The 20608-nt window shown below is 43.5% G+C and overlaps 1 protein-coding gene across 2 annotated transcripts in view; it reads right to left on the reverse strand.

Moving 5' to 3' along the window:
- LOC146812521 (bactericidal permeability-increasing protein-like) overlaps positions 1-19239 on the reverse strand; it is a 114377-nt gene extending 95138 nt beyond the window's left edge. The window contains exon 1 of one of the 2 annotated variants that reach the window (XM_085619533.1): positions 18973-19239. The gene's annotated coding sequence lies outside the window, so the exon portion shown is untranslated. The remainder of the gene's footprint in view (positions 1-18972) is intronic. The other variant, XM_085619535.1, reaches the window with a different exon arrangement.
- Between the last annotated feature and the right edge of the window lie 1369 nt (positions 19240-20608).

Raw genomic sequence — 20608 nt, forward strand, 5'->3', positions numbered from 1 at the left:
TTCTACAACTACTCCCTGGGCAATTAGCTCATCAATGATTTTCAGCAAAGCCACTACAGCATCATGCGGTAACTTGTATTGTCGCATTCGTGGTAGTACCACTCCTGCTTTCAATGTGACTCGATAGGGTGTAATGTTCATGCAGCCAACATCCGTAGGGCCTTGTGCCCATAGATGTACTGGTAAAATCTGTAGTCGGGGATCCATGTCTCTAGACACATAGTGACCTTTAAAATCACGCAAAAACAACCTTACTCCTTCCGGAGAACAACATATTATGGCTCCTAGTGCTTTCAGAGTTTTAATTCCTAACAGATTTTCTGGGCATGATTTAGTAAGCAATAAATCTGTAGTTCGTGTCAAAGGTCCTATCGTAAGTGGTAGAGGCTGTGATACTTCATTAACAATAGGTTTTCCTGAAAAACCAAGGGAAACATTTTGAGAGCCTGAGAGGGGTGCCCCTGGAACTTCACTACGTTTTATGGTTGTTCGACTTGCCCCTGTATCGAGTAAGAATTTTCTATCTTGACCTAATAATTCACTATGTACATAAGGTCCTTCTTGATCTACCGGAATCTCGATAAGCGGTAAGTCAACTTCCCTCTCTAGGCTGGTTCATGCGTAACGCTGATACTCAGGGTATTCATACTGTGCAGTCTGATACATTTGTCGTGTTGTGGTTTGTGTGGCAGTAGCAGGCAACGGTGGTGCAGCTGGCACAAACTGTATGGGTTGCTGTGAGGCTGGCATAGACTGTTGCTGAACTGGCATGGACTGTCCATGCTGCATAGCTCCTCGTTCATTCTGATCTTGTCTAACTAATCGTGGTCTCTCTTTTGCAATACCTGTAGCTATATTACGTTTCAGGACTTGACAATCATGTACATAATGGCCTAGTTGTTTACAGTAATTGCAGGTTCCTTTTACAGGAACTGCAGAATCACCAGAATGTGTCACACCCTTTTTGTGACCATCTGCTGGTACTGTCTGAGAAACTAGCATTTTCATTTTTGTATCCTTCATGCGTTTATGCTCGTGTTCTTGTTCATCCCTAATTCTATTGTGATGATACTGTAACATTTGTAGCATTTGCGACGGAGTGTTACTTTGCCAGGTACTCTCGAATTTCAATATTCTATTCTTCACTGGAGGCAATGCATTTTCCACTAATTTTGTCACAAATAGATGTGGATATGAGTCACTACTTGCTTTTATACCACTATTTATACCAAAACATTTTTCAAATCGAGCATAATAATCGCTTGTGTCTTCATCTTGCTTTTGTTTACAGGCTGTGATTGCACCCCAATCTTCCTTTTTTGTAGTTAATAAACGTGGCAGTACCTGTACTAGTAAACCTGGTAATAGTTTAACTTTATCCCCGAGCCCCGAACCTGCAGCTCGGCCCCTTTCTTCCTCTGCTAATGCTGTCCAGTCTATCTTTTGGTCTCCCACTTCCCACTCTTTTTCTTTCAGTTTTTCATAAATGCCAGCAGGCAAAAGCACCTTTAATATCGTCATAATATCAGGAAAGGTGTACTCTCCCATCAGTAACATGTCTTTAATTTCTCGGTGGAAACCCGCTGGGTCTTTGTCATGACTAGGTACTACTTTCTTCATTTCTAATAATTCCATTTTTGATATGGGTGTGTAAACAAATACACGGTGAAACTCATTGTCTTCGCCTTTTATTGGGTGCACTTCCCGTAAAGGATTTTGTCTATCCATGTAGTACGGTGCTCTTTCTCTGGGGGGCAAGGAGAGAGAATCTGGATTTACAAAAAGGACGTACTGCTTACGTGACACTAATATCTCTTTAATTAGCTTGTTACTAGAACCTCTCCATCTGTACGTAAGTAGTTCCGTTAATATATCAGGTAAAGGACCAGGGTCAGCATGTTGGCTCTTATATAATATGAGGAGTTGCTGAATCATATAGATTCCAGCTAAACGTTGTTCATCTGTACTGAGGTTGAGAAACGTGTGTGCTACGGTCTCATCACCGTATTTTTCAGGACTAACAACCCAGTGAACGGCTGATCTGGCTAATTCTTGCTCATCCATGGAATCGAGGAGGTGGTAACCTCTTCGTTCTCGTAGTATTTTATCTGCGGCTTGAAACGAATGTTCAGGAGATTTCAGATTTATTACAGGCGTCGGATACGTTCTGCTATTATTTGGACATACAGAGTGTATTGGATCAGAAAAACATCTAGTATTTTCACAAGATCTTCCTCTGCCTACATAGGCTATGGTCTCTGACTGTCTTGCGGAATTCCCTGATTCGGACACTTCATCTTGCTCAAACTCGTCTGTTCCCAATCTCTCTTCATGAATACGCTCTATTTCTTTACGGATTTTTCGGCACATGGCTATTATACAATTTTGCTTATCGTGTCTCCCTTCTGATATATTCTGACTCCATCTTGTAAGAATAAGCATTGCATTCGGGTCTACCCCCGGACGATCTTGATTTCTGATCACACAGTTTATGAGGAAACGTAACAGTTCCCCCTGTATCTCTACTTTCTGGAATTCCATAGCTCTGTTAATACATCCTGGATCTCGTCCTGTTTGAACAAAATGATATATGTTATCTAGATGCGTAATCATCCCTGGTAACCTCGCTAAATACTCTGCGGCTCGCCTGATACGTAATGATGCCAGGACCATTTCGTCCTCTTTACCAACCACCGGGTCATATCTACAATTTACAAGGAGTTCCTTAAGCGTACGTTCATTTACGAACTTAGGTGTACGTGAATGTGCTGACTCTTGAAAAACAAGTTTATTTATTCTAGGTGGTGTGAAGGTACTGCTAGCACCTCCCGTGGCCCTATCTGGGGCGTCGGGTGTGAATGGGTTCGTCGAACGTGACACAGCAACTATGGGTGTCGATACCCCTGTAGAGTCGACTGCGGAGACAGATGCGGAAACAGATGTGCTTGCCGACGCTTGTGTCGGAACTTGCTGTTGCACGGGGACAGATACCTGATCCTGACGTTGAACCCCTCCGCCAGACGGTCTATGTGGTGTGGCGTTAGCATACTCGGGAGCTGCATCGTCTAGATATGAGGAAAGAAAAACATCTTCTGCGGTTCTGGGATGCCCCTTTGGATGTACCTTAATTGGAAATAATGGGGGTGGCAAGTCTTTTGGCATCTCTGTAACAGCCTTAGGTAGTCCTTCGGCTAGAAGGGGATACATACCATTCATAAGAGCATTTCTTTGTCTATTCACTTGTTCTGATTTCACTCGGATACCTTCCTCAATTAATAAATTTTCTTGAACTTTATTTGAACTTTCTTTACTCCTCTCTTCTTGTCTACGTGCTTTTTCTGTTCGTCTATGAGATTCTTTACGCCATAACTCAACAGCGTCTTTCTGTGACTGTCTGACCTTTCTTTTCCATAACTCTTCCTCCACTTTCATGATGCACTCTGCATCCCAGGTTCCCGCTGCGGGCCACCTTTGACTTTCCGGTAATCCCTTGGTATAATCTACCCATAGATCAAGAAACAATATGGCATCTAAGCCATGCTTATGGTACATGAAATGTCCTGGAGTGTCTCTAGGAGGAATAGGAACTGCTTCTTCAAGCACCCCTTTTCTGGTAGTAATCTGTCTTAACTTCGAGAAGAGCGGCATATTGACAACTGATCTGATACTTACTCTTGAACTTACTTAATACGAGAAAAACACAATAATGAACAGTGAACAATGAACAGTCATTCATACCACAATATGCAAGACATTTCTGAATACTTTAAACATTAAACATTAAACATTATAACAATGATCGACAATGATGACAGTCTGCCTAACTAATCACCACGCTGAATTCTTGACAATAACTGAATACTTCGGAATACTTGATATACTGCTAAACAGTACATATACACTGCTAAACAGTGCAGACCGGATTTGTGTACCCAAATCCGTCTTGACCGGCACAACCTATGTGCGCGTCAACACGCCTCCCCGGCGATGGTACTCACCGAGTAGCTCCTTGAAACGGAAGGCCTCAGAGAATGGACAGGACTCGATAACTGCGGACATCGGACCCTCTGGACGTCGGGATTTCGGAAAACCTGGTGGGCCTCTGTATACCTCGGATCTTGCTCTCTCAGCTAGGCTCTGGTCGGGATACTTCGCACTTCTCACCGCCTCGTCTGGGTTGATCGCAGCCTCAGTCGCCCCCGCTTGACCGGAGGGAGCTTACAGGAAATCCTGCTGGTACGCGTTTATGGTCCGTCCAGCTGTGGCAGGAGACCGGGCCTGCAACGCACCGCCGGCGCGTGAGATGAGAAAGTGTCCCTGTTCGGGCGCCATTATGTGGTAAATAAAATACCGGACTGAATTTCATACGGAATCTTAAAATAAAGTAAATAGCTCAAAATAACAAGAGGCAGAATCCGTGGTATAAGAGGTTTTCTAATGGGCTTTATTCCATTCAAAATGGCCGACTCGAGTCGCGGCCTTCAGGTTCCGTCACCACGAGGGTTCAGGAAGTGAAGTACAATAATTTATTGATAGACATGTATTTTTATAATAAGTACATTACAATGAAACGAATGTAGAAGGCGTAACATTTGATAAGAAAAGTGACAAAACAGTGACATAATCGAAACTAGGCGTAATAAGGAATAAAAGAAACATGATTGGTTAGAATTATCAGACATAGGTGGATCTATAAGATAATACTTGGCATAGATGCGCGCGCAGCAGTATGACGTGTAATTGACGTGCAACTAGGGGGTGAAGGGGACTTGACATTTAGCTCTACATGTGGAGACGAGAAGTCTGGGGGTCAAGTCAACCTAATCCCAAATCATATCTAACATCCTATGTTTAAAGAACTATGTTATCCACAAGGAAGAGACTCTCGGACAGAATCTATTCTATACTGACTGTGTGTGCGTGTACAAGCGTCTAAGTGTCTATATGAGATGCGAGGGATAGAAAACTTTCCATGGCAACAGGGCTATGAATCACTTGCAGGAGGACGGAAAGGCTGAGTCCTCTGCTTGTGAGCTAAAGGAAATGTTTACCTAAATCACTGGACAGGAATGCATCGGCTGGAGAGCAAAATAGATAATTCGAAGGTGAAATACAACTTCTTGGCAGACAGGCGAAAACTGGCCGAGGCAGGCACCGTTAGCTGCACAGGGAGTAGGACAAAGTTCATGGATACAGATGCGAGCTCAAGCTGAAGCTGTCAGAGACAGAGAGCAGGGAAAGGCTTGAGGACAGAATCGGGCCTACTTGCCTGAACTGTAAAAATGAAGTAACTTAGCCATATAAAGTCGGTGGCCTTTCATACTTAGGAATCGAATATCCAGCCCATTGATGGCGGATCTGACAGAGAACATGTTGACGGTAGACACACATATGTTTGCGTCTTAGAAACTGGAACTGGAGGGAACATACATGTACTTGTAACATGTATATAGAACCGTTGGGGTCCAAGATAGGGGACATAACTGATCAGGAAAATCCACATTTCCACAGAGTGACCAACATTGACCAAGTACAACCAGGCATGTAACCTCTCTAATTATATAGGGTCTCCATCTTTTCCTGCTATATGATATGCAAAATGATCGGTTGGAAAGCAATTTTCCAAAGGATTAATTGGTGTGTGGTTCACTACATTAAAATTACGGAAATTCCAGCTTTAATTTCCTAAATTTTATAAGATATTTCACATTTGAAACTTTCTGGCCCTCAAAACAAATGCAATGCAATGGATATTAAAAAGTACACTCACACCATTGTTTGATGCACACAATAGAATGTACAGATGCATTATTCACACAATGCTTTTTTCCTATCCAAGAATGAATGTTGTCAATAGCATGTTGCGACAGACTTTCACGTTTTGCCAGAACCGTAGAGAGTAACATCCTCTTCGTCATTGTGGTAAATGAAGACGCACGGTAGTCCGTAGCAAGGTGAAACAGGATAAGGTTTATTCTTAAGATAAGAGTCTAAAGTTACTGGTAAATAAAGTATGAAGGAAGCCCCACCCGGAGCAGCATTCTTGCTGCTCAGCCCACGCATTCAACTGACACTCTCTCAAACCGTGCACACACCGGCATTCTAATTACATCACAGTCACTCCGGCTGAGCAGCAGCGGACATAACACTAAGAGGAGAATGCATGGCAAAAATGAAGATACCACACAATGTAAGAAAGATACTAATGTGGTGCCAAAAGCTGATAGGCCCCGACATAAACAAGCATTGGCATAGCCAATAGGTCTCGCCTTTGGGACCTTATAAGTGTTTAGCCATGCAACAGTTGCATAACTAAATACTTATAAGGTCCCAAAAGCGAGACCTATTGGCTATGCAAAGCGGCCGTGCGGCTGAGAAAGTGATCGCGATCAAACATCAAAGCGCCCGCGCACATGCACTGTAGCTCTAGGCTGGCCTGGTAGCACTTTTTGGAGCCCTCTCAATAAGTCTCGCCAGACCAGCGCATGCGCTGGGTCAGACGAGAACTAAAAAACAGAGTAGGACATATAAGATTTAGAATTGCTTTCACAGTAACAGCCCATGCGATTTTGACGTGTGTAAAGTTTAAAGTGTTCTCAAAATGAGTTGTAATATGATTTAGATGTTGAAGTTTTGTTCTTAACAATACATGAATTGTTCTATGTCGCTATATGAAAGCTTTCGAGTGCCTTTTTACTGTCCAAAAAGGAAATGTTTTGATACCGCTAAAGATATGCTACATGATTAAAGTAGCGAGTTAATCCGCATAATGTGTTTGTTTATATTAGATACATGGAAAAACATATATGTATATAAAGTGACATCGCACATTAATTGATTAGACCTGGAGTTAATAGAAGGAACTCCGAGGCCGAAAGATTTCTTTATTGATGGTGATTGAGTTAAATAAGGCAGCAGGGGCCCGTTTTGTGTTCGCTGGTCAGTCCCTGGCTGAGCAGTGACTGGCCCCTGAACACAAACATCTCAGGACCTCCCCCAGCTCACCTAAATCGCTGATAGCTTTGCTGCCTCACACAAATGAGTGTGTTGTTGGTGTGTGTCAGCAGGGGTAAGAGGATGAAGGGAGGGCGTGGAAGGGAGCTAATGGGTTGGTAAAAACATCGCCCACACCAGATTAAAACCACTTTAAACCTACGAACCGCTTTAAACTTGCAAATTAGAGAGAAGCGAGCCCGCAGTGACACAGACAAGACTGGAGCAACATGACAGGGGTGCTGCTGTTGAAATAACCTTAATGCACCCAGCTCCATGCGCTCTCAGAATATTGGCACCCTGGGCCCAGCTGCTCGCCCATGCTAAAGACTGGCCCTGCCACTAATCCAGCATAAAGCGCTGTTCGGCTTTATTGTCCACTTGCTGCTTGATAAACTGCTTGATAAACTATTTTTAACTGCATTCAATTCATAAATAAAAACCGAATTGTGCTTTGTGGTGGGGTTGAATTGGAAAGAGCTGGTTTCTCAAATATTGAATGATTCTCACTGGCTCAGCACTTGGGTATTTCAATCTGCCCTATGAGTCCGTAACACACACCTTTGAGCCTGTACACTGCTTGTCTCGAGCATATGTGCTGCTAATAATCCACCCTACACCTCTGTGTTGCTCTTTGCTACTTCTTCATTCCCAAGCCTGTGTGCTACTTGTCTCAAGCCTATGTGCTACTTGCCATTGTGGAACCAGTGTTCTGCTTGCCCCTGAGAACTTGTAAACCATCAAACCACCCTTAAACCTGTGTGCTCCTTGCCCACACTCGAGTCTGTTGCCTTCCTACCTGGAGCCTTTGTACTACTTGCCTCTCCTCCAATCCTGAGGATTACTTGCCCACTCTTGAGCCTGTGAACTTGCCCACTCTTGAGCCTGTGAACTTGCCCACCCCTGAGCCTGTGAACTATACACCCACCCTCGAGTCTGCATGTTATTGCTCACCAATAGACACCTGTGAATCCAATGCCAGTGTTGAAAAAATTCAGCGATAATCAGGGTTCAGTGAGCCCCTCAGGCATCTTGGCCCTGGTGCCACTGCACCTGCTGCACCAATGGAAGCTATGCCCACTGATTATTGCTGTATTTTGTCATTCAAACAGCCATGGGACCCTTTTCTGTATTGCACTAGGGAGCATGACTGGTGCTTCAAATGGGCTGGTGCTGTCAGGTTATTTTGTGAGGGCGAGTACCTGCACTTCTCAGCAGAGGTGCGATATTTTTAATTGCAGAGTAATGCCATTTCTGAGAAACAGTCAAGCAGGCACTCTGGCATTTGGCACCTGCCACTGCCAGTGCTTACTTTGAGCCACTGGTTGCATTTTTTTTCTTCATCAGATTTTGACCCAGAACAAGAGAGTGAATATCACACAAGGGGGAAGAAGCAGGAAGAGAAAGATAGAAACAAATGTGAGTGAAACCATGGGTGAAAAAGACCACGCAAAAGTGATATAAGGGGGCAGGGAGTGTCTGGGGATAAATTAAAGAGGCTTGAGAGATGGAATCAAGACTATGTAGACTTGGTATTTGGCACACTGGCATACAAAAGCACTGCCTGCGGGCTTGACAGCGAACGTTTGGGCCCGCCACTTATTCTTTTATAAATTAAGCACTGTTACCAGCAATTCTATTTTCCATTTTAAGCACTGCCAATGACACACTGGCTATGCTACTAATCGAACGTACACCCGTGAATATGGTTTGAAGTATTTCTGTTAATAAGGTACTTCTTTTGTATCTGTAGAGATATTCCAGCCTCAGTGTGTGATGTAAGTAACCAAAAGTTAGATGCATCACCTCCTATGATAGCACTAAGTCAAAGGTCATGCAATGTTGCTTACTTTAATTTCATGGGGGTCCGAAAGGCAGGTGATGTCACTTCCTGTGAAGTCACCAGGTCAAAGTTCATGTGATGTCACTTCTTGTGACACCATTCAGGTGGGTCAAAGGGCAGGTGATGTCACTTCCTGTGATGGCACCAGGTCAAAGTTTGTGTGATGTTACTTCCTGTGACATCATCAGGGTGGGTCAAATGGCATGTGATCTCACTTCCGCTACTCCTAGGATTTTGATGAATTGATGTTCGTGGCCATCACCCTACTGGTGTCGGTGCTGGGACAGTCAGGTCTGAGTAGCTGTTGCGCTTTGCAATATTATTATTAGTTCATTCATTTATACAAATAAAATAACATTTCGTGACTTGGTGATATACACTGTCCAGTGGCAGGTTTGAGCTGTTGATTTGTTTCTCTTTTTACCTTAACTTACTGAAATCTCTGTGTTTTTTGTATACATTTTTAGTAGTTATTGGATATGATGTTTTTTGTTTTAACTTTTTGAATTTATATGACGTGTAGAGCACATGTGGTCAAAAGCAAAGACCTGATAACTAGAAGTCAGGCTTAGACACAGGGAGGCCGAGGACACTCTGTTTGTGGTCAATGACAAGTGCTTGTGTTTATTTTTGCCACTGGACAGGTAGATCTGTTCCCAGAAGCACACGCCCTTTAGCTGCTCGCTTACAGTACCTCAGTATAGTTGTGGGAGAGAGGATTTTCTGTTGCTAAGGCCTGATAAACATCTCTTTGTGTTAGATGTTCAGAATGGTATGTGTGGTTCAATAAAGCAAAGCTTTACTGAGAGTGAACAGTGGTAGGGACTGCAGTGAACTGTGAGCTCTACTGGCATCATTAAACACTGATTTCAATAAGAAAATGTCTATAAATAATCGTGAACATTAATAGTTTGTGCATATTCATAAGTGCTCCCAGTAGGCTCCGATTATATGCAAATACATGTAGACAAATGGGAGCCAGATTGGTGGTTATTTGGTTTAAATGGAGAATCAGGGTAAAACAACACTGACAACATTATATATTGGGGTCCCATTATAAAAGAAAGACATTAAGTGTACTCATTGGTCTCAGGCCATGCATGGATGCAGCTTTATGACTTTAAGATACTCACAAGAAGTTACAGAAGTAAGCCTAAAAACCATACCCCTAGCAAACTGAAGTGAATTCCTGTTTGCGAGAGCAAATATACATCCTTATATCTGTTCATGCAAAAATCTGCCAAACAGGTGCAAATGTGTTCTAAGTCTTTTCTTCTTTTTCCTCCAGAGGGAATTTTGTTTTCCAGCTGGAGACAAAAAATCCTCCTTTGCCTGACCCCACCTTTGTTAGCGAGGAGGAGAGGTCACTTCCTGCCCTGGCAAAAGTTGTACTCCTGCCGTTATCAGGAATACACTTCTGACCATTTTGATGGTGGGAAGAGGTGAGGGAAAAGTTGGTGAATACCCTCAAACATGTAAGTGTGTTGGAGTGCACATACTCACAGGGCATTCCAGTTCTGGAACTACCAGTCTACTTCCAGCTCCTGCAAGAAGATTTGTTCATACAAATATATTCATGAGAGTAAATCCTTTGATGAGTACACAGCCAGCTTTTGCATTTGTGCACCAAACTTATAGCTTTGCGCATGAAGTCCAGAACTTTTTGGTTTTTTACAAGGTCTTGGAGAGATCATCTACTTGTAAATGTAAATTAGAAATGGATCTAGTACTTGGGATATGCTCGCAATCATGACAAATACGGGAACTGAGGCACAGTGAGATTGAATTATTTTCCCCAAGATTTATACAACATGGTCAAGTGGAGAAGTGTGTGTAGTCTAGTTTGCCCACAGTTGGAAACCTTGGAGTGAACTAGAAATTGAATCTGGATTTACTTGCAGTATAATATTGTGAAATTGTGCAAATGCATACAAGTAAATTTGTTAAAACAATTCACAAGTTGCTTCCTTAATTAAGTGAAAAAGAGAGCAATTATACATGTTGAAAAATGAAATATTGTGAACTCAGCTACAATTAGAATTTAGGCATGACCAGGGCCACTGGATATATGCGATTGTGTGGCTGTGGCATTTTTCGCATAGTTATAGATTTGCTGCTTATGCCACATAATACATCATCTGCTGCATAATCTGCAGATTTTAACCAAAAAAAATGTTCTAGCGCAGACGGTTCAAAAGTTGCTGAAAACGCAGTGACACGTGTTGCCAAGCAGTGGATGGCCCTGCGCAAAGGTTGACTGGTCACCCTTCTGTTGCTTAGTTTTATATTTGGGTGGTAAACTTGTACTAATGAGGTGCAACCTGTGTCCAGACGGTGTTAATTTGACTTTTCTTGCTGCATAATTTTGGCAACCTGTCGCATAATTTGGCCCTCCACCATAATACCAGTGGCCATGGCCATAACTAAAGTGCTGGCATGTTGAGAGCCCAACTGTGATCAGAACGCTGTCCTAGCCAGATCCCATTCATATAGAGAGTCACTTCAAAGCCTGTGAATATTCAAAAGTTTTACATAAGTAGAGCCCTGGTATCTTCAAAGTCCAGCATAATCATAAAGTTAGTTAAATCAAGGCCTTGCCATGGTCCAAATCTAGAGAAAATATGAGCCCTGACATAGTCAGGAAGAGTGTTATCAAACTCTGCTTTAATGACATTTGTTTCATAATTTGTCTCTTTACTGGATCACATCTAGCGGAACAAGTGTGTGTCTTTTTAAAGGACAAGTAGACTTCTGAAGCATCTTGGAAATGAAAATAGCTTATAAACACCCCTGTTGGACATCATTGTCAGCAGCCTTCTCCAACGCCTATTCTAACATGCCTACAGGCAGGTTTATGCTCAGATGTCATCTTACTGCATAGATTTAACCCATTATGCTCAGGCTGTACTACTTACCAACCACCCACCCAAGATAGCTGACTGAGTGGTAGCTTTGTCATCTAGCTCCTCAGTTCAAGAAGAGACCTTGTCCTTATTTCCCACTCCCTCCACGCCCTCCACTGAGGCTCTTCATCTGTCTGAGGTCCACTGTCAAGATCTACAGCTTACTGTTACCCTGGGGATAGAATCTCTCTCCCTTCCACACTAAGACTTACTATTGCTGAGAGATGGAGATCTCAAGACAGACCCTAGAGGCCGACCCTTCCTTCAATAGGCCTTCTCCACTCTTCAGCTGGAACCATACGGGTTCCTGTATCTGGATACTCCAGGTTTGACCTGCTGCATGACATCACCAAAAGACCTCACTCAATGTAAGCCGTCAGTTGCCATCACAGCGCCGCCGATGTGGCCATCTGTGGCATGGGTTCACCATGCAGGAGAGGGGTCCATTTGAAGCTTCATCAGTAAAATCAGGCGCACTCATCATCTTCACCCTCCAAGCCATCCTAGAACAACGCATTCCTCCACTTTGCTCGTACAGTGAAATGCACACTGATCAGAAAAACTACATCAGTTGACTATGAAGAAGAATCATCATGTTCTTATTTCAAGACAGCTTTTGCATGCAGCCGAGGTGGAGAATGGTTGCCGCAATCTGGCTCCTTCCAGTGGGCATTTGGTGGCCCCTCCTTCCATCCATGGCCCGACACTGTCCTTGAAATGCAAGCATGGCCCTGAAACACAATCTGGCTGAATTTCCAACTCAGCGTCCACTCTGATATCTGCAACACTAGACCTTCAACCCAAACTTCAGCGAAGAATGTGCTATTGCGACCTAACTACTCCTTGTTGGAAGGTCGTTGCCGAATCTGTTTACTTTACCACCAAAAAAAGTGCTGTAAGCTGACCATGAAAGGTTGGTCTACCTCTACGCAAGTGAGGGAACAGTCTCGACAGCCACCAACCGGCTTGATCGGAATGCGCTGACAGCGATCTACAGGAAGTTTCGACCTGATTTTGTTCTTTCACTTCCAGGGCAAAGAGCTGTCCTACTCCCAACAGCCAGCCTGCTGCCTCTTACCCATTGTACAATCTCTTAATTCTGATCCTAGCAAGGCCGCTTACCGGGTTCAAGTCCTCATGAGTCCGACTACACTCTGGCCTGTCCTTTTAAGACCACAAGTGTCCCTTCCATACAAGCATACACAAGCATACACAAGCATACACAAGCATACACGGATAGCAGTAGAAACAATGTGAGTTAAAAGACCCAGTCAACTCCTTTAACTGACCTGCGCATAAGTGATCAGAAGGTCTAGATAGTCACTCTGACAATTCTTACCAGCCATATGATAATATTTCATTCATTCTTTCTTCATTCTTTCAGGGTTTGTGCAGGCCTGCTCCTGAATTGACAGAAGTACCCATCTCAACTTCACGGGTATTCAGCTGAAAAGTACCCAAGTCTGAGACCTGTTCATATGAAGACCAAGGGTTTCATCTAATACAGACTCACCAGTCAACAGTGGCCATCATATGCCTCCCTGCTCAAAACATAGGAGTATCAAATGCCACAAACCTATATCTACAAGAAGGTTCTGCGACCTGGCGTGAATCAATCGCTCTAATGGAAAACCACTCACCCACATCCACAAAGTTAAATCAACTCAAGAACCACCAAAGACCATCACCCACAAATTGTTGTGCTGATAGAACAAACAAACTCATACCCATTCTGCATGTCGGAGACCTGGCTACATGACTTCTCGCAAAACATCATGGACTCAATCTCACACCTGGCTCCAGGATCAAACAGTCAAAGAAAAATGAGGTGTTGGGGGAAAATGTTCAGAGTCTCTAATTATTGTCGCCAGTCTAATATGCTTCTGTCATCCTTCTTTCGAATGCAGGAAAATGGCACTGGAAGAAAGTCCATCCGTAACCATCTACCCACATATAATGTACTGGCCACCTAAACCCTCAAACAACTTTGCGTGGTGTTCTCCAAATTCGTCGCTCTCAACCAGATATTATCTCCAACTAACAATTACTTGGGAGGCTTCAATATTGACTAGGGAAACCAGCACTCGATCCTCTTCTGAGAACTAAAGACTGACAATAGGATGCACCACCTCAATCAACATTGTACCCGCCCGACGCCTAACAAAGGAAGAATCTTGAACCCGATGTTCTCTTCTGTTGAGGGCTGCTCGTGCCTCTTCCCGATGAAGATGACTGGACTGACCCATACCCCCAACAGTTCAGCTTTCGCTTGGTAAACCTTTTACACAGGAAAGCTCAAAGTTCCAAAATCTGGGTACAAAACCACAAATAATTCACTACAGAGGCCTTAAACGAACGCCTGTTACCTATAACAAAATGTATCAAAATAACAAGTTCAATCTCACTTGCTCCCATTACATGAAAACAGTTGACAAATTTGCCAACTGCCTCACAGCAAAACTAAAAGCTCTGAAACGCACACCCAGCAAACCATGGGTCAATGAGGCCTTGAACAGGTGCAAAAAGAAATTGAAAGAGATGGAAAGACTACAGCAAAAAGGCAAGTTGGGCAGATCAAAATCTAAACTTAAGAAAGTCAGAAAGCTCTTTAAACTAGAAATTAGAAACATAAAAGCAACTTTTTTCGGGAATTTACATCCCACTCGCAGAAACCCTCTTGTTCCTTAATCAACATCATTTGAGAAAACACGAAGTCAGGAAGAGCAAAATGTAATCTCCCCCTACTAAGAAATGCAACAGATTCCTTATTTTTTCCTCTAACAACCAAATTACTAAACTTAAATGAGACCTTTCTGGTAAACCTTCCCTTTGGCCTATCTTGACTCCTAAAACAACCAACACTTGGGATTGATTCCAGAAGCTCAATCTAGCCAAAACACTTCATGAAATGCATCCTACAATCCTACACCGTATTTCAGAGACTCAATCCCAGCTAAAACAATCAAAGAGAGTTTTAAACTATTCGCACCTTTCAGCTCACACTAACCAATATATTACAATCCCAAGGTCTGTTCCCCAACAATCTAAAGTTGAGTCAGATCTCACTCATACACAAGAAATCTTATGTTGACCATGAAACCCTGGAACATTTCAGACCCATCAGCAACCTCTCATGTTACAATAATCCACAGACAAAATGTGTTGCCCTCCAACAAGCACATAAGCCACAATGACTTACTTTCATACATCCAAATAGGCTTCGGAGATGTTCAGAGCACCAAAACTTCAACTCTGAAGATCTTAGACAATGTTTCACATTCTTGACAAGGGTGAAGTTTGCCTACTACTCCTCTAGGATCTGTCAATGGCGTTTGACACTATAGACCAGAATCTCCCCCTCAAGACCTTGGAACCTAGAATGAGCCTAAGAGAAAAAGTTCTAAGCCGATTCCACTTTTTCTTAAATGGCTGGTCCCAGCTCGTAACATTGGGGAACTTCACATCGGAAACTGAAAGAATGACTTGTAGTGTTTCGCAAATCCTCTTCCCAATCTTGCTCAATGTTTATGTGGAACCATGTGAGCTGTTATTCAACAATATTGCCATAAACCTACATCAATACACCCATGACACGCAGTTGTACCTACAATTATATCTGGTGAAAGAATTATGCATCCTACAAAAGCAAATAAAAATAATGCATGACTGGATGGACTCTCATTACTTAAAACTTAACAAGTCGAAAACAGAGTTCTCCTAATCGCCCACAAATCCTCAAACACAATCGATCCACAGCTGCTCACTGGACTATCCAAGATGGGGCTTAACCAAACACAGAGCAGCACAGTCAAGCCCGTTGGGTTCACGCTGGACTCCTCTCTCACTCTGACAGTGAGCACAATGGTGCAATCTGCCAACCTCCACGTCCATCAACTGAAGAAAATCAAACATCTTCTCTTCCAAGTAAGCTCCGCAACCCACACTCTCATCATTTCAAGAAATGACACCAGCAATACCACACTAGCAAGTTTTCCCACATCAACTCAGACTACCCGCAAAGTCATCTTCCAATCCACAGCTAGACTTATTGCTGAGAAACAAAATTTGACCATATCTCCCCCATTTCTGAAAGATCACCATTGGCTTCTACTGGAGGCGTAGATCAAGTTCAAGTTCAGATGCATCACCCACAAAGCATTACACTACGACCCGGGTCGTAGTCACAATGACAACTTTCACACATTGGATTCACGGCTTTTAATATTTCTTTTTCCTGCACATTCATAACACTTGGTGGTCTTCTGCCTTTTGCTATTTGCTCTCTCGATTACTTACTGTATATAGAGAGGTTCTTGCTTTTGCAACCACAGTGGTTATAATATGAGCTTCCTTGTTTAAATTCTAGTCCTGAAAAAGTCAGTGGATATTTTCACGGAGACGAAACACGTGTTGGCTAGGAGTCCTTTTGCTGTTGGTTGGAGCCACAGGTTATGTACTTCTATGCTGGTGGCCAGAATTGACTGCTTGAGAACAAAGCTTGGAATAAATAAAGAACAGAAGAAGAATTCTGTGAAGTAATTTGTGTGGCCTTTTCTGATTACTATGGACTTTCTTTGCTCAGGCTATTCATTCCTTGTTTCATTTTATGTGTGGACAATTGTCTACACAGCTGGTAACGGTGGGTGATTGTTACCCAATATCCTTCAGCATTCCTATTTGACTATATGTACCTTGCATGACTTAGCGCATTCCATACCCTTCCACCTTTCTTTTTATATTCTTCGTTTTTTATTGTGTTCTCCCTTTTTACACTCTCCGTCTGCCCTCATCCCACCTTCCCTGCCTACAAGGCCCCCACCCCATTTTCCCCACCCTATTAGCTAATGTAGGTTAAGGTTGGTAAAACACTTTAATACATGTTCTGGTGACAAGGCCCTTCTTTAAAAACCTAAAATAAATAAATCAACAACCTTTCAGGAGTGCTGTTGGTTGGTGCCCTGGATGTGTTGCCACAATCAGTGCTTGAATAGAGTGGGAACCGGCGAGATCCCGGGACTGGCAGCTATTCTCGCGCTGGACCAGGTTCCAGGTTGACCCCAGAAAACCACCCCAAAAAATCCCAAATCACCACGTGACCCTATTGTCTGCTGACCCAGGAACACTTGCAGTGTCTTTAGTGCACATTAGGTTGGCTCCACTTTGTGGAGCTGCAACAGTCTTATTTTCCTTTCCATCATGACCAGCTGCATTTGTCCACTTCGCAGCCAATCCAGTCCATTTTGGTGAAGCAGTGGCTGGGGCAGCTGTTGGTCACATCTGGATCTCATCCGTAGCACTCACACACAGCAGCTCATCAGGACCCTTGACGCATGCTGCGGTGTCACTTCACTAGCTGCCCCTCGATAGAGATTTTAACCTGTTTTTTACTTTCCCAGGATCTGTGTCCATTATGTCTATTCATAATCAACAAGTGCACTTATATCATGTCAGGATACGCGTATTTGATTAAACTGACACATAGTACATAATATAATGCAGAAGGGAATACACAAAGAGACAAGATGGAATTGGTAGGCCAGCTTATTCAATTATGGCTGAAGTAAAAAAAAAATCTAAAAAAAATTTATCTGGAACTAATAAACATGGGGAACACGATTATTCAAAATCCAGCAAATGCATTTTTGGATTAATATCGGAAATTAATAAACAGAGAGAGGCAGAGTATGTCAGAAGGTTGACCAAGGAGAGTGTGTTAAAAATGATGTTTAGAAGAGAATACCAGATACGCTTGTCTAGGTTTGTATTTAATCTAACAATGATATGACTTTAAATAGTACATAATATACATTTATTTGCTTGGCACTTAATAAGAATTTATTTCTACGTATCAATACACATTTTAGCAACCTCAAAATACCAAAAATGTAGATAGTACCTGCAGGTTTTTTAACTTATGCCTCGCACGCTTGCATAGAACTGTCAGAAATGGACAAGTATTTCACCCACCTATTTTCCCAGAACGGCTACTTATGATAACCTGCAAGCAACACAATGATGTTTGGAACAAAAGCAGTAACCAACTGAGATATTTTTCTAAAATGCACATCTGTGACCTACGCAGCAAGCACATTACACACTGAGCTACATTTATAAAATATACAAGCCTGTGACTCGATGATTGAAACAGGCCTCGTCGCCAGCAAATGTATTCACCACTAGAGTTTTACAGGCGAACCTGCTGGATGCACATAGACCTGCGCAGCAGGTGCTGTAACAGTGTACGCTATCTTATAATGCAACATGTATGTAACTGTGTGGGGATGCCCAGTAGCTTTTCTATGGCATGTTGGCTTGCAGCTAATTCTTTAGGGCAGAGTTTGTAAAAGAGTAAAGTGTAACCTGACAGTCATGGGCTCTGCTCCCGAGGCCTTCGCCCATTTCTGTTGCTGCACACCCCTCTGATTTTTTTGTGTGCATTTCCTGCACTTGTCAAATTATAACTGCTTAATTTGAGCCGGTGGTGAGTGGGCACAGCGCTGACTTTTGGAGACATGGGTTTATTTGAGCTAGAGCCAGAGTGAGGAAAGCCTAGAAACCGATAAAGGATGAGGAAAGGAAAAATGTAAAACGGTGACCTGCAAGAGTTTAAGTCAAAATATCTCAGTGGGTTATTGCTTTTGTTGCATACATCCTTGTGTTATCTGCCTTATAAGTAGCCATGGGTTGTAGGCTGGCATACTGAAGAGACTTTTCCATATTTACCAACAGTCCCGATTCAGGGGGAATACTCGGATATTTTTAAGTCAAAATTGATTTTTTACAACATTCTGCATTTATTTGCTAATTAATGGGAGTATTAGATCCCCATAATTTTGTTTTCTTGATCCTCTTCATCTCTGCTCCCTGTTGTTAACATGTATGGGATGGTGGAAGAAAGAAGCAATGGGGTCGAATCCAGACTAGACAGCCTTAGTGTTCTAAAAATCGGTTCCGGAGACGAGCGCCTAAAAACCACTTTAAGCCTTTGTTAGGCGCTCGTCAGAATTGCTGTTAAAGTTAGGGCTTGCTCTTTTCCTTAAACAAGCCCTGGCGTGAAAAGCGCTGTTGGCTAGAACACGCCAGCACCCGCGGTGAGGGTATCACGTGACATCACATGCTGTCAGAGGCACCTGACAACTCGCTTACCTCTCTCTGTGATGGCTGGAGGGGAGCTCCTGTGTTGGAAGAAAGCGGAGTATTTGAGAACCAAAGGAAAAAAAACCACAGACCCACCTCAATGGAATGCAGAAATGGCGCAGCGCCAATATATGTGCGCCTGTGGGTCGAGTCGCACTACAGCTAGACTGGATCGGTCCGCGCGCGCCTCAAGAACTGAGGAGGAAATCTCAAAATACCCGTCGTCGCATAGTGAAAGAGCACAAATGAGGAAGTACTGCCCACCGGAGGGGGGTGTGGGCGAGAATGGGCAGCGTCTCGCGCACGCCCCTCCTGCCTGGTCCCACGGGGCTATGTGTCACCCTGGCCTACCGCACCAGACCCGTTCTTCCGGTCGACAACTCAGCACTTCGAACTCTTTAAGAAAGCAGGCTGGCACAACCGCACCTCATTGCAGAGACTGCCCCGAGTTCTGTCATTGCTTCCAGATATATGATACAACAACACCATACCTTGTCAGGACTATTGTCTTTGTCAATGGTTGTTAGTTGCATAAGATAAATAAGTACCAACTATGGCTTGTATATAATATTGAAAAAGCTTCCACTTAAAGCCCGGGTGACACCACGACGATGTTGCTGCTCCTGAGTTTCAAAAAGAGAAGGGTAATCCAGAGAGAAAATGACTCTCTTTAAAGGATTTCCCTTCCCCTACAACGCTCACCTTGCATGACGTCATGCCATAACTTCTCCACTAGTGAGAAGTGTGAGGAGCGCACACCGATGTGCCTGCTGTCACTGCAGTCCGGAAAACACGGGCCGCCTGTGCCAGTGCACAAAACAGACCCCGATAGAGACCCGTTTCAAGGCTCCCTTGAAAAAACATTGCCGGTGTTCAGACCGGGCCCACTTAAAGCCCTGTGCATATATATATACACACACACATATACACACACACACATATACACACACATACATATATTCACACATATACACACACATACATATTATATATATTTTCATTAGATGTAAACTTCTACACAGGGCCTCGCTTTTGTCTGACACCAGCTTTAGAACACGGAAGCTTCCCTTGAGAATAAGATAACACCCTAACGTTATATCTTGAGTTGAGATCACAGGGCCTTTTGGATGCAAAAGCTGTCCGGATACCCCGGCCTGGGCTTCCTGTTCCTGTTGTCCAGCCAATCACACTGCATATTGTAAGGGAAAGATCACGTCATGCTGCCCTGGCGCAGCTCAGCTCGTGGTTCCTCCATGGAGGCCACGAGGCCAAGGAGGAAGCTGGGCAAACAGAGGAACTGCAACGTGCCTTCAGGGCAGAAAACTGTGCCCATCACAGCCACGAGTGGCGACTCCGGGGTATATTTTTCCCCTCAAGCCACTCTTGGCGCTCAGGGTGCAGTTGTAACAATTATATCATAGAAACCAAACTTTACCAGTGGAAATAGTCTCGGGGCAACTGGCTCGGTGCTGGATTAGGGTGAAGACCACACCTCTGGCTCCGAACGCCATCTTCTCTCGCACCATCTGGTGGGGCGACCAAAGTGGTCGACCCAGGGGTGGCATCCGGGTACTGATGAGCACTGGTGGGAACAGGCCGGCTAGCTATCTACTGGCATGTTCTGGTAGTTTATACCTCACCAAATAAACGGGAAAGAGGTACCTCTCATACACCACCCTCCTAACTAGACCGCCAAACACACACAAACGAGGCGGAGGAACGAGAAGATAAC

Source organism: Triturus cristatus, chromosome 7 (genome assembly GCF_964204655.1).
Source record: "Triturus cristatus chromosome 7, aTriCri1.1, whole genome shotgun sequence".
NCBI classification, from domain to species: domain Eukaryota; kingdom Metazoa; phylum Chordata; class Amphibia; order Caudata; family Salamandridae; genus Triturus; species Triturus cristatus.